Source organism: Bos indicus, chromosome X, assembly GCF_029378745.1.
Source record: "Bos indicus isolate NIAB-ARS_2022 breed Sahiwal x Tharparkar chromosome X, NIAB-ARS_B.indTharparkar_mat_pri_1.0, whole genome shotgun sequence".
In the NCBI taxonomy this organism is placed as follows: Eukaryota; Metazoa; Chordata; class Mammalia; order Artiodactyla; family Bovidae; genus Bos; species Bos indicus.
The window spans coordinates 79,064,046-79,076,114 of NC_091789.1; the positions used below are offsets into that span (position 1 = coordinate 79,064,046).

The window sequence follows — 12,069 nt, forward strand, 5'->3', positions numbered from 1 at the left end:
AGTGTAGGTATGGAGGCATTTCATGAACTCTTGTCAATTAATGTTCCCTGGAGTCAGGAGTTCTCTGGTGTTCTCAGGATTTGGACTTAAGCCTCCTGCTTCTGGGGTTTTAGTCTTATTTTTACAGTAGTCTCAGGACTTCTCCATCTATACAGCACCGTTGATAAAACATCTAGGTTAAAGATGAAAAGTTTCTCCACAATGAGGGACACCCAGAGATGTTCACAGAGTTACATGGAGAAGAGTAGAGGGATGAGGGGGTTAGAGGTGACCCGAACGAGATGATGTGGAATCAAAAGAGGAAAGAGCAAGCTAGCCAGTAATCACTTCCTTCTGTGCTTTCCACAGACTGGACTGCTCAGAGATGTTCACGGAGTTATACAGACAAGAGAAGAGGGAGGAAGGATACAGAGGTGGCTAGGAGGATAAAGGGGGGAATCAAAAGGAGAGAGACAGATCCAGCCAATAATCAGTTCTGTAAGTGTTCCCTACCGTCCGAAACACACTAAGAGATTCACAGAGTTGGATAGAGAAGAGAAGGGAGAGGGAGGAGATAGAGGCGACCTGGTGGAGAAAAAGGAGAGTCCAACAGGGGAGAGAGCAGTCAAGCCAGTAATCTCGCTCACAAATAAAAATGGGTACTGAAGATTGGGTTCTTAAAGGTACAAAATTGATAACAAATACCAAAAAGCAAAGATTAAAAATCTAGAGTAGAGGTTGGATTTTCAAAAAAACAATATTAAAGAAAAAAAAAGTCACAAAAATTATAATATATATATATATATATATGAAGTTTACTTTAAAAAATAGGCTCTCTCTCTCTTTTTTTTGAAGTAATAGTAGGTTATAAAGATAAAGATTAAAGGAATAATAGAGGACTTAAAATTTTTAAAAATCAGTAAAAAAGAATGATAGTAAAAATAGTAAAAATATATCTAGGACTTTATCTGGTGTTGTGGGTAGTGTGGGGTCAGTTCGTTTTCAGATAGTTCCTTGATCCAGCTTATATTTCTCAAGATCTATAGGCCCCTCCTATGTACCGTGAACTTCCTGATGTGCAAGCTGGTTTTCGAAAAGGCAGAGGAACCAGAGATCAAATTGCCCACATCCACTGGATCATGGAGAAAGCAAGAGAGTTCCAGAAAAACATCTATTTTTGCTTTATTGACTATGCCACAGCCTTTGACTGTGTGGATCACAATAAACTGTGGAAAATTCTGAAAGAGATGGGAATACCAGACCACCTAACCTGCCTCTTGAGAAACCTGTATGCAGGTCAGGATGCAACAGTTAGAACTGGACATGGAACAACAGACTGGTTCCAAATAGGAAAAGGAATACGTCAAGGCTGTATATTGTCACCCTGTTTATTTAACTTATATGCAGAGTACATCATGAGAAATGCTGGACTGGAAGAAACACAAGCTGGAATCAAGATTGCCAGGAGAAATATCAATAACCTCAGATATGTAGATGACACCACCCTTATGGCAGAAAGTGAAGAGGAACTTAAAAGCCTCTTGATGAAAGTGAAAGTGGAGAGTGAAAAATTTGGCTTAAAGCTCAACATTCAGAAAACGAAGATCATGGCATCTGGTCCCATCACTTCATGGGAAATAGATGGGGAAACAGTGGACACAGTGTCAGACTTTATTTTTCTGGGCTCCAAAATCACTGCAGATGGTGACTGCAGCCATGAAATTAAAAGACGCTTATTCCTTGGAAGGAAAGTTATGACCAACCTAGATAGCATATTCAAAAGCAGAGACATTGCTTTGCCAACAAAGGTTCGTCTAGTCAAGGCTATGGTTTTTCCTGTGATCATGTATGGATGTGATATTTGGACTGTGAAGAAGGCTGAGCACTGAAGAATTGATGCTTTTGAACTGTGGTGTTGGAGAAGACTGTTGAGAATCCCTTGGACTGCAAGGAGATCCAACCAGTCCATTCTGAAGGAGATCAGCCCTGGGATTTCTTTGGAGGGAATGATGCTGAAGCTGAAACTCCAGTACTTTGGCCACCTCATGCGAAGAGTTGACTCATTGGAAAAGAATCTGATGCTGGGAGGGATTGGGGGCAAGAGGAGAAGGGGACGACAGAGGATGAGATGGCTGGATGGCATTACTGACTCAATGGACGTAAGTCTGAGTGAACTCTGGGAGTTGTTGATGGACAGGGAGGCCTGGCATGCTGGGATTCATGGGGTCACAAAGAGTCGGACATGACTGAGAGACTGATCTGATCTGATGTAGTCAGTACTAACTACAGGATTTTAATCTGTTGCATCTGTCACTTCCAAGGAGGTTCGCTCAGTTTTAACTTCTTCTGTTTGCTGGTCTTCCACCCTGACACAAGAGAGTGGTGTTGAACACTTTTTTAGGCTCACTTGTTCAGTCGCCCTGGGGGGAGGGAGGGACGCTGCAAACAAATAACACTGGCATGTGCTCGCAGTGTCTCAGCCACAATGGGCGTGCCCCAGCTCATGGCGTGTGTGCCCTCCTTGCCCACACTACTCAGGCTCTAGGTTGCTCCACTGGGAACCATCCCAGGCCCACCCTGGGCTACATGCACCTCCCAGGTCTAAGCCGCTCAGGTTCAGGTACTCGGGTAGGCCTCAGAGGCACAGACTCGGTTGGGCCTCCGTTTTGTGCCCTTCCCAGGTCCAAGCAGCTCAGGTGATGAGGTGTTTGACGAGCACGGTTACTGTGACTTATCGCCTCCCCCATCCTTGCCGCTCAGTTTTCTGGGTGTACAGCCGGCACACCTTCTCAGGTGGATGTTGACTGTCCAGAACCCCAAGAAGTCTTAGTTAGCAAAGAAGCCTGCTTACAGTTTGGTAGATAATGTGTCTCTGGGGCCGCAATTGCCCCCTCTTGGCTCTGGCTGCCTGTCACCGGAGGGGGATCGTCTGCAGCAGGCTAGCTCTGTTCAGTCCTTTGTTCTGTGAGTGGGCCTGGCGGTGTCTTAGGTTAGGGCTTTTTGCATGGTAGATATCCCACAGTCTGGTTTGCTAGCCCAAGTTAGTTCCTTCAGATTACCCTCAGGGCATTCAGGCCCGGTCCTTACTCTAAGCAATGCAGCCCGCGCCTCCCTGTCCAGCCCCCGCTTGCTAGTGGCAGGTGCAGGCATCTGCGCTGCTTCTCCACTGGGGGAGTTACCGTTGGGATTGTAATCTGTGGGTTTTAATTATTTATTTATTTTTCCTCCCAGTTATGTTGCCCTCTGTGGTTCCAAGGCTCTCCACAGATTCGGCAGTGAGAGTGTTTCCTGGTGTTTGGAAACGTCTGTCTTTTTAAGACTCCCTTCCCAGGACAGAGCTCTGTCCCTAGCTCTTCTGTCTCTTTTTTGTCTTTTATATTTTTTCCTACCTCCTTTCGAAGACACTGGGCTGCTTTTATGTGTGCCTGATGTCCTCTGCCAGCATTCAGAAGTTGTTTTGTGGAATTTACTCAGTGTTCAAATGTTCTTTTGATTAATTTGTGGGGGAGAAAGTGGTCTCCTGATCCTATTCCTCCACCATCTTAGGACTGCCCTCCCCAATTGATTGTTTAGTTGCACATTATTTAAGCCTTCACATGTTTGTGATTTTTGCAGTTTATTTCCATGTAGTTGATTTATAGTCTAGTCCATAGAATGGTGGTTAGAAAATATGGTTGATATGATTTCAGTTTTCTTAAATTTACCAAGACTTGTTTTGTCATCTAGCATGTGATCTGTCCTGGAGAATGTTTCATGTGCACTTGAAAAGAATTTCTATTCTCTTGTTGTTCTACTCTGTAATTTTAAGGCCAGTGTTTACTGATTTTCTGTCTGGATGATCTGTCCATTGTGTAGGTGGGAAGTTACAGTTTCCTATGTTTATTATGTTATTGTCAATTTCTTACTTTATGTCTGTTAATATTTGCTTTAGGCACTTATGTACTTATGCTGGGCACATATGTACTTACAAGTGTTATATATTCTTCTTGTATATATCCCTTTATCATTATGTAATGTCCTTCTTTGTCTTATTATAGTGTTTGTTTTAAGGTCTATTTTGTTTGATAGAAATATTGCTGCCTCTGCTTTCTTTCCATTTCCACTCCATGGCATATGTTTTTCCATTTTCTCATTTTCTGTTCATGTGTGTCTTCAAAACCTAGGTGAATCTCTTATAAGTAGCATATACTGAGTTGGCCAAAAAGTTTTTTTGAGGCTCCAAGGGAACTCTTTGCTCAGCCCAATATATGGGCTTTATTTTTATATGCATTCAGCCACTCTTCTCTTTTAATTTGAAAGTAAAGTCCATTTATATCTAAAGTAATTCCCGATAGACATATTCCTTTGTGTTCCTTTATTTTACTTTTGCTGTCTTCCCTTATGATTTGGTAACTATCTTCAGTGTTATGTTTGGATTCTTTTCAGTTTTTGGCGTTCTGCATCTATTATGGATTTTCAGTTGTGCTTATCATGAAATATATATATATATATATATATATATATATATATATATATTTAATATATTTATATAACCATATCTCATCCCTATGCCATCTCAGAGGTCTTTTAAAATATTCCCATATTTTTTACTATTTTCTTTTTTCTGTTTGGCTAAAATAATTTCCTCTATTATGTCTTCCAGTTTGCTGATCTATCCCTAAGTATAATATTATCTAATCTACTGTTGACTCATCTAAGTGTGTTTTTTAATTGTTACTGCATTATTTATCTCTGTTTGGTGCCTCTTTATATTGTCTAACTCTTTTTTTTACTGTTCTAACTGTGTCCAACTGTTTTTTTGTCCTGAGTTCTTTGAGCATCTTTAAGATTATTGCTAGGAATGCTTTATTGGGTAGTTGCTTATCTCCAATTCAATTAGTTCTTCTGGGATTTTTTTTCCTTGTTCCTTCATTTGAAACATATTCCTATGTCACTTTATTTTGTCTAATTTTCTTTCATTTCTATGTATTTGGTAAACTGTTTACATTTCCCTACCTTAGAGAAATGGCTTTATGTAGGAGACATGCTATGGGGCTTAACAGCATACTTCCTTCGTGTCACCAGAGCGATATGCTTTTTGAGTGGCCTCTGTATGGGTTATGTGGGTCTTTCTGCTATGATAAGCTGACAACTATAGAAACTTGTAAGCATGGCTGTCTCCTAATCTAGTTGGCTGCCAGGCCCTGCCTTGCGTGAAGATTGCCAGCTTCTGGTATATGGGGCAGGGTCCTTCCATGGTTAGCTGCATGACTGGGAGAGTTCCCAAACTGGTGCCAGTCCACTGGTATATGGTGCCATGTCATGTATATGGTGCCAGGTAGTTGACTGCAGGGTTGGGATCCCATACCTAGTATCCACCTGCTGTTGGGCTGGGCCATGGCCGAAGGCAGGTGGCTGAGACGCTGAAGCTGTCCTGGGGCTGGTGTCAATCTCCTCATGGGTGGATCTGGTGCTCTGGGTATCCTAATGTTGCTGCCTTCCCACTAGTGGGTAAGTTTTGATCCCCAAAAATACTACCAGCACATTATGTGCAGAGCTAAGATCTGGGGTCTCTGGCTATGGGATGGAGTCCTAGAGTTGGTATCCACCCAATAGTAGATAGAGCTAGGAACAAAAGAGTTCTGGGGCTAGTTCTGGCCCACAGGATCCTGGGGTCTCTGGGTGCAGTATGAAAAGGTCCCAGAATTGGTGTCCACCCACAAGTGAGAAGGTCTAGGATCCAATCATCCTAGGCCTAATTCCCACTGCTGAGGAGTAAGACTGGACCCAAGGGCTAGTTCAGGCCCACTGGTAGGTCGAGCTTGATACTGAGTACTCTAGCTCTGAGGTCTTGAATTCACAGACCTGTTGTCCTGTTGGGGATGAGGCTGTGTTTTGGGTGTTGTGGTGAGCAGGGCCAGTTTCAGGGGAGCTAAGAGGAGGTTCTACATCAAACAGCCTGTTAGAGAAAGAATCTCAAAATGGTGTTTCCAACATTGCTGATGTTGGTCCAACATAAGAACACCCCTGAGATCCCTTGGAACTGGCCCTGTTCACCACAACACACAAAACCTAGCCTCACCCACAACAGGACAACAGGTCCAAAAATGGCTGTCACCACTGTATATAACCCTAGAGTGAGTCCCAATTGCCTTCTCTGAGAGAATTTCCAAGATCAGCAAGTGAATATAACCCAAGTTCCTTTCAAATTGTTACTTGTGTCCTGGGTCTCAGAGCTTGTGAGATTTAGTGTGTGTCCTTTTAGAGGGGAGTCTGTATTTCCCACAGCACTTAAGTTTTCCTGAAAGTAAGCCCCACTAGCCTTGAAAGCCAAATATTATAGAGGCTTATCTTTCCCGTGAAATGTCTCTGGCCTGGGGAGCTCAGTGTGGGGCTTGGACCCTTATTCCTTGTGGATAATCTCTGCAATTGCAGTTATTCTCCTGTTTGGGGGTCACTTACCCAGGGATATGACTCTTGACTATACTGTGTGTCCACTCCTCCTTTCCATCTTGTGGCTGCTTCTTTACATCTTTAGTTGTAAAATATCTTTTCTGTTAGTGTTCAGGTTGTTCTCATCAATAATTGACCAGTAAGTATTTGTAACTGTGGTGTGCTTGTGTAAAAAAAGATCTCTAGTCTTTCACATTCTGTTGTTTTCCTCTATTGCTTTGCATTGATCGCTGAGGAAGACTTTCTTATCTCTTCTTGCTATTCTTTGGAACTTTGCATTCAGACGCTTATATCTCTCCTTTTCTCCTTTCCTTTTCGCTTCTCTTCTGTTCACAGCTATTTGTAAGGCCTCCCCAGACAGCCATTTTGCTTTTTTTGCATTTCTTTTCCATGGGGATGGTCTTGATCTCTGTCTCCTGTACAATGTCACGAACCTCATTCCATAGTTCATCAGGCACTCTATCTATCAGATCTAGGCCCTTAAATCTATTTCTCACTTCCACTGTATAATCATAAGGGATTTGATTTAGGTCATACCTGAATGGTCTAGTGGTTTTCCCTACTTTCTTCAATTTAAGTCTGAATTTGGCAATAAGGAGTTCATGATCTGAGCCACAGTCAGCTCCTGGTCTTGTTTTTGCTGACTGTATAGAACTTCTCCATCTTTGGCTGCAAAGAATATAATCAATCTGATTTTGGTGTTGACCATCTGGTGATGTCCATGTGTAGAGTCTTCTCTTGTATTGTTGGAAGAGGGTGTTTGCTGTGACCAGTGTATTTTCTTGGCAAAACTCTATTAGTCTTTGCCTTGCTTCATTCCATATTTTAAGGCCAAATTTGCCTGTTACTCCAGCTGTTTCTTGACTTCCTACTTTTGCATTCCAGGCCCTTATATTGAAAAGGACATCTTTTTTGGGTGTTAGTTCTAAAAGATCTTGTAGGTCTTCATAGAACCGTTCAACTTCAGCTTCTTCAGCGTGACTGGTTGGGGCATAGACTTGGATTCCTGTGATATTGAATGGTTTGCCTTGGAAATGAACAGAGATCATTCTGTCATTTTTGAGATTGCATCCAAGTACTGCATTTTGAACTCTTTTGTTGACCATGATGGCTGCTCCATTTCTTCTGAGGGATTCCTGCCAGCAGTAGTAGATATAATGGTCATCTGAGTTAAATTCACCCATTCCAGTCCATTTCAGTTCGCTGATTCCTAGAATGTTGATGTTCATTCTTGCCATCTCTTGTTTAACCACTTCCAATTTGTCTTGATTCATGGACCTGACATTCCAGGTTCCTATGCAGTATTGCTCTTTACAGCATCAGACCTTGTTTCTATCAACAGTCACATCCACAACTGGGTATTCTTTTTGCTTTGGCTCCATCCCTTCATTCTTTGTGGAGTTATTTCTCCACTGATCTCCAGTAGCATGTGGGGCACCTACTGACATGGAGAGTTCCTCTTTCAGTATCCTATCATTTTGCCTTTTCATACTGTTCATGGGGTTCTGAAGGCAAGAATACTGAAGTGGTTTGCCATTCCCTTCTCCAGTGGACCACATTTTTGTCAGAAATTGAGGAAATTCAAAGAAATAGAGGAAAACAACAGAATGGGAAAGTCTAGAGATCTCTTCAAGAAAATTAGAGATACCAAGGGAACATTTCATGCAAAGATGGGCTTGATAAAGGACAGAAATTGTGTGGACCTAACATAAGCAGAAGATATTAAGAAGAGGTGGCAAGAATAGACAGAAGAACTGTACAAAAAAGATCTTCATGACACAGATAATCACAGTGGTGTGATCACTCACCTAGAATCACATATCCTGGAATGTGAAGTCAAGTGGGCCTTAGAAAGCATTACTACGAACAAAGCTAGTGGAGGTAATGGAATTCTAGTTGAGCTGTTTCAAATCCTGAAAGATGATGCTCTGAAAGTGCTGCACTCAATAGGCCAGCAAATTTGGAAAACTCAGCAGTGGCCACAGGACTGGAAAAGGTCAGTTTTCATTCCAATCCCAAAGAAAGGCAGGGCCAATGAATGCTCAAACTACCGCACAATTGCACTCATCTCACACGCTAGTAAAGTAATGCTCAAAATTCTCCAAGCCAGGCTTCAGCAATACATGAACCGTGAACTTCCAGATGTTCAAGCTGATTTTAGAAAAGGCAGAGGAACCAGAGGCCAAATTGCCAACATCTGCTGGATCATGAAAAGAGCAGGAGACTTCCAGAAAAACATCTATTTCTGCTTTATTGACTATGCCAAAGCCTTTGACTGTGTGGATCACAAGAAACTGTGGAAAATTCTGAAAGAGATGGGCATACCACACCACCTGATCTGCCTCTTGAGAAATTTGTATGCAGGTCAGGAAACAACAGTTAGAATTGGACATGGAACAACAGACTGGTTCCAAATAGGAAAAGGAGTATGTGAAGGCTGTATATTTTCACTCTGCTTATTTGACTTCTATGCAGAATACATCATGAGAAACGCTGGGCTGGATGAAGCACAAGCTGGAATCAAGATTGCTGGGAGAAATCTCAATAACCTCAGATATGCAGATGATACCACCCTTATGGCAGAAAGTGAAGAGGAACTTAAAAGCCTCTTGATGAAGGTGAAAGAGGAGAGTGAAAAAGTTGGCTTAAAACTCAACATTCAGAAAACGAAGATCATGGCATCTGGTCCCATCACTTCATGGGAAATAGATGGGGAAACAGTGGAAACAGTGTCAGACTTTATTTTTCTGGGCTCCAAAATCACTGCAGATGGTGACTGCAGCCATGAAATTAAAAGACGCTTACTTCTTGGAAGGAAAGTTATGACCAATCTAGATAGCATATTCAAAAGCAGAGATATTACTTTGCCAACAAAAGTCTGTCTAGTCAAGGCTATGGTTTTTCCAGTGGTCATGTATGGATGTGAGAGTTGGACTGTGAAGAAAGCTGAGCACCGAAGAATTGATACTTTTGAACTGTGGTGTTGGAGAAGACTCTTGAGAGTCCCTTGGACTGCAAGGAGATCCAACCAGTCCATTCTGAAGGAGATCAGCCCTGCGATTTCTTTGGAAGGAATGATGCTAAAGCTGAAACTCCAGTACTTTGGCCACCTCATGCGAAGAGCTGACTCACTGGAAAAGACCCTGATGCTGGGAGGGATTGGGGGCAGGAGGAGAAGGGGTCGACAGAGGATGAGATGGCTGGATGGCATCCCTGACTCGATGGACGTGAGTCTGAGTGAACTCCGGGAGTTGGTGATGGACAGGGAGGCCTGGCGTGCTGCTATTCATGGGGTCGCAAAGATTCGGACACGACTGAGCAACTGAACTGAACTTAACTGAACTGTGGAAGAAGGTGAGATCAGGTCTTCCTACTCTGTCACCTTGGCCACTCCACCTCTGTATATTTTTTTTGGTAAGGCTAGGATTGTGTTACTCTCCTGTGCATTTAAAAATGTGTAGACAATTCATCTGTGTCCATCTGTTTTCAATTTGCATTTTGCTTCTTACAAGAGAAGGTGAAAATTTTGTACCCATTGTTGAGGAACAGGTGTACAATTGATTTTATTTATCCTTTTCTGTAAGGAAAGATATTTTGTCATACATATGCTCCATAGAACAATGCTTCCATTTTGACAGAAAATATAAGCATTAATTTTTTTTAAGAATCATCATTTTGAGGATGAATGGAAGAGTGCCATGTTTGAGGCACATTTAAGTATAAAACTTTTTTAAAGAAAGATCTTCAAGATGACATAGATAAATTCATAGAGCATATAGATTATTCTTTTAATTTTAAAAGTAATTCTTTTCTTACATTACTTTGGAAGCGTCCCAAAATTCAAGAGAGATAGTTTTAAAACCCTCTTTCCTATGCTGAATTTCCAAAGCACTATCCTTGCATTTCACACATGACTGAAGAACCAAACTACCACTTTCTGAAAATCCATCAGAAAATTCTGAGATCTTAAAATAATACACAACTGGATCAAAACCGCAATTTAGATTTACAAGAGACAGGGAAATTATATGGAAAAATAGAGTGCTTTTAATAAAGGAGCAGTTTTAAAAGAGTTTATTGCTTCACCACCATAAAGAATGAGAAACTGAGGTAGTAAGGTGTGAAACACACAGTGAATACTACCACACATATAAGGACCATCCACAAAGCCTTTTTTATCTTTGGTGGTTTGAGGAAGAACTTGGAATTCTTGTAAAAGTTTTCCTGTTCTCCCTGTACAATAAGTAATAATTACAACAGAGAATACAAACTTTCCAAGTTCAACTACAATTATCATGCCAATAGTAGATGCTATGCTAATGTATTGAAACCCTAAATCAGCAAGTCAGGGCTCAGAGTGTTCAGTGTTGTTATCTAATCCAACATTTCTCAGAATTGCAAGTGGCAAACAGGCAGTCCCTACCATCACTCAGATTGCAGCACTGATGCTCAGATCATACCTATTCCAGCCTCTGGTCCTGAAGGGCTTGAGGAGAAAGAAGTATCTCTGAAGGCTGTTACATGTCAAGAAACAAATGCTGGCATAGATATTGAGATAATTCAGGTAAAAGTACAGAAAGAAACGGGTTCTCTGGAAAGGCCAATGGTGGCTGATTTAATAGTAAATCCAGAAGGGTTAAGGACAGCACGTGAGCACAATTAGCCACAGAGAAGTTGATTATGGAAATAATGGCTTTATTATTCTTGCTGATGAAGTGACACAGAATCCACAAGGCTATACTGTTGGCCCGTAGACTAGGGATAAATCTTAGGATGTAAGTAGCTGCATAGAGGGAGTACTGAAATGATATTTGAAGATCAGTGTACTTTGCTCTTGTACTGTTTGTGCTGTTGCTTCCCATCCTTCCTTAGGGAAAGCATCAGAATGAGTATTTCTGCAGAAAATAGTCTATAAATATAGTCAAGGGCATATCAGTCCATGTTTGGGTATACAAATAAACTTGTCTAGCAAAGAGGTATCCAAGTGTGAACTTTGATAAATTCAAAAGATCTTTTCTATGTAAACTGAAAATAGCTTGCCAATCTACAACTGGATAACAGTATTGTCGAAGATATTTTGGGGAATCAAAAAAAAAAAAAATCACTATATTGGCAGTAGCCTCAGTCAGGTTTTTTCCTTAGTAGTCAAAAGAAGAAGTAATCAAGCTTGCAGAGATAACCAACAAGCAAGTCTTCACTGACAAATAGTCCCTAAACATATATTTTAAGATTCTTGTTTTCCATTTGGTTTTACAATTCTATCTGTATTGTCAAAATTTGAGATCTGTCTTGCCCTATCATCAGCCTATTTTGAGTGGCAACCTTACCAGGGATTAGAAGACTGCTTAAATGAGTCTATGAACATTTAGGAATGAAACGTGGGATAAAGGCGTGGGAAAGAGCTGGCTGGTCACTAGGCCTTGGGAAGATAAGGGTTTGGAAAAAATAGTGCAACTCAGATAACCATTGTCTCTTTCAGAATTTGTCTAAAAGCACAATTAGCTCTGTTTATATAACTTTGCACTTTCTTGAAGCTTCAGTAACTTTAGAGATCTGTGTTTATTAATACAATTTCAGTAGCTTCAGATGTTCATGTTTATTGAGACTATCCTTGCAACCATTGCAAGCAACTACCAGAGTGTGTGAAGGACTAAAGGA

The 12,069-nt window shown here is 41.2% G+C and overlaps 2 pseudogenes; both read right to left on the reverse strand.

Annotated features, from left to right (window-relative positions):
• Nucleotides 1–2,726, reverse strand: part of LOC139181536 (UV radiation resistance-associated gene protein pseudogene) — a 35,410-nt pseudogene extending 32,684 nt beyond the window's left edge.
• Nucleotides 2,727–5,757: 3,031 nt separating this feature from the next.
• Nucleotides 5,758–11,273, reverse strand: LOC139181537 (putative P2Y purinoceptor 10; annotated as a pseudogene).
• Nucleotides 11,274–12,069: the final 796 nt, after the last annotated feature.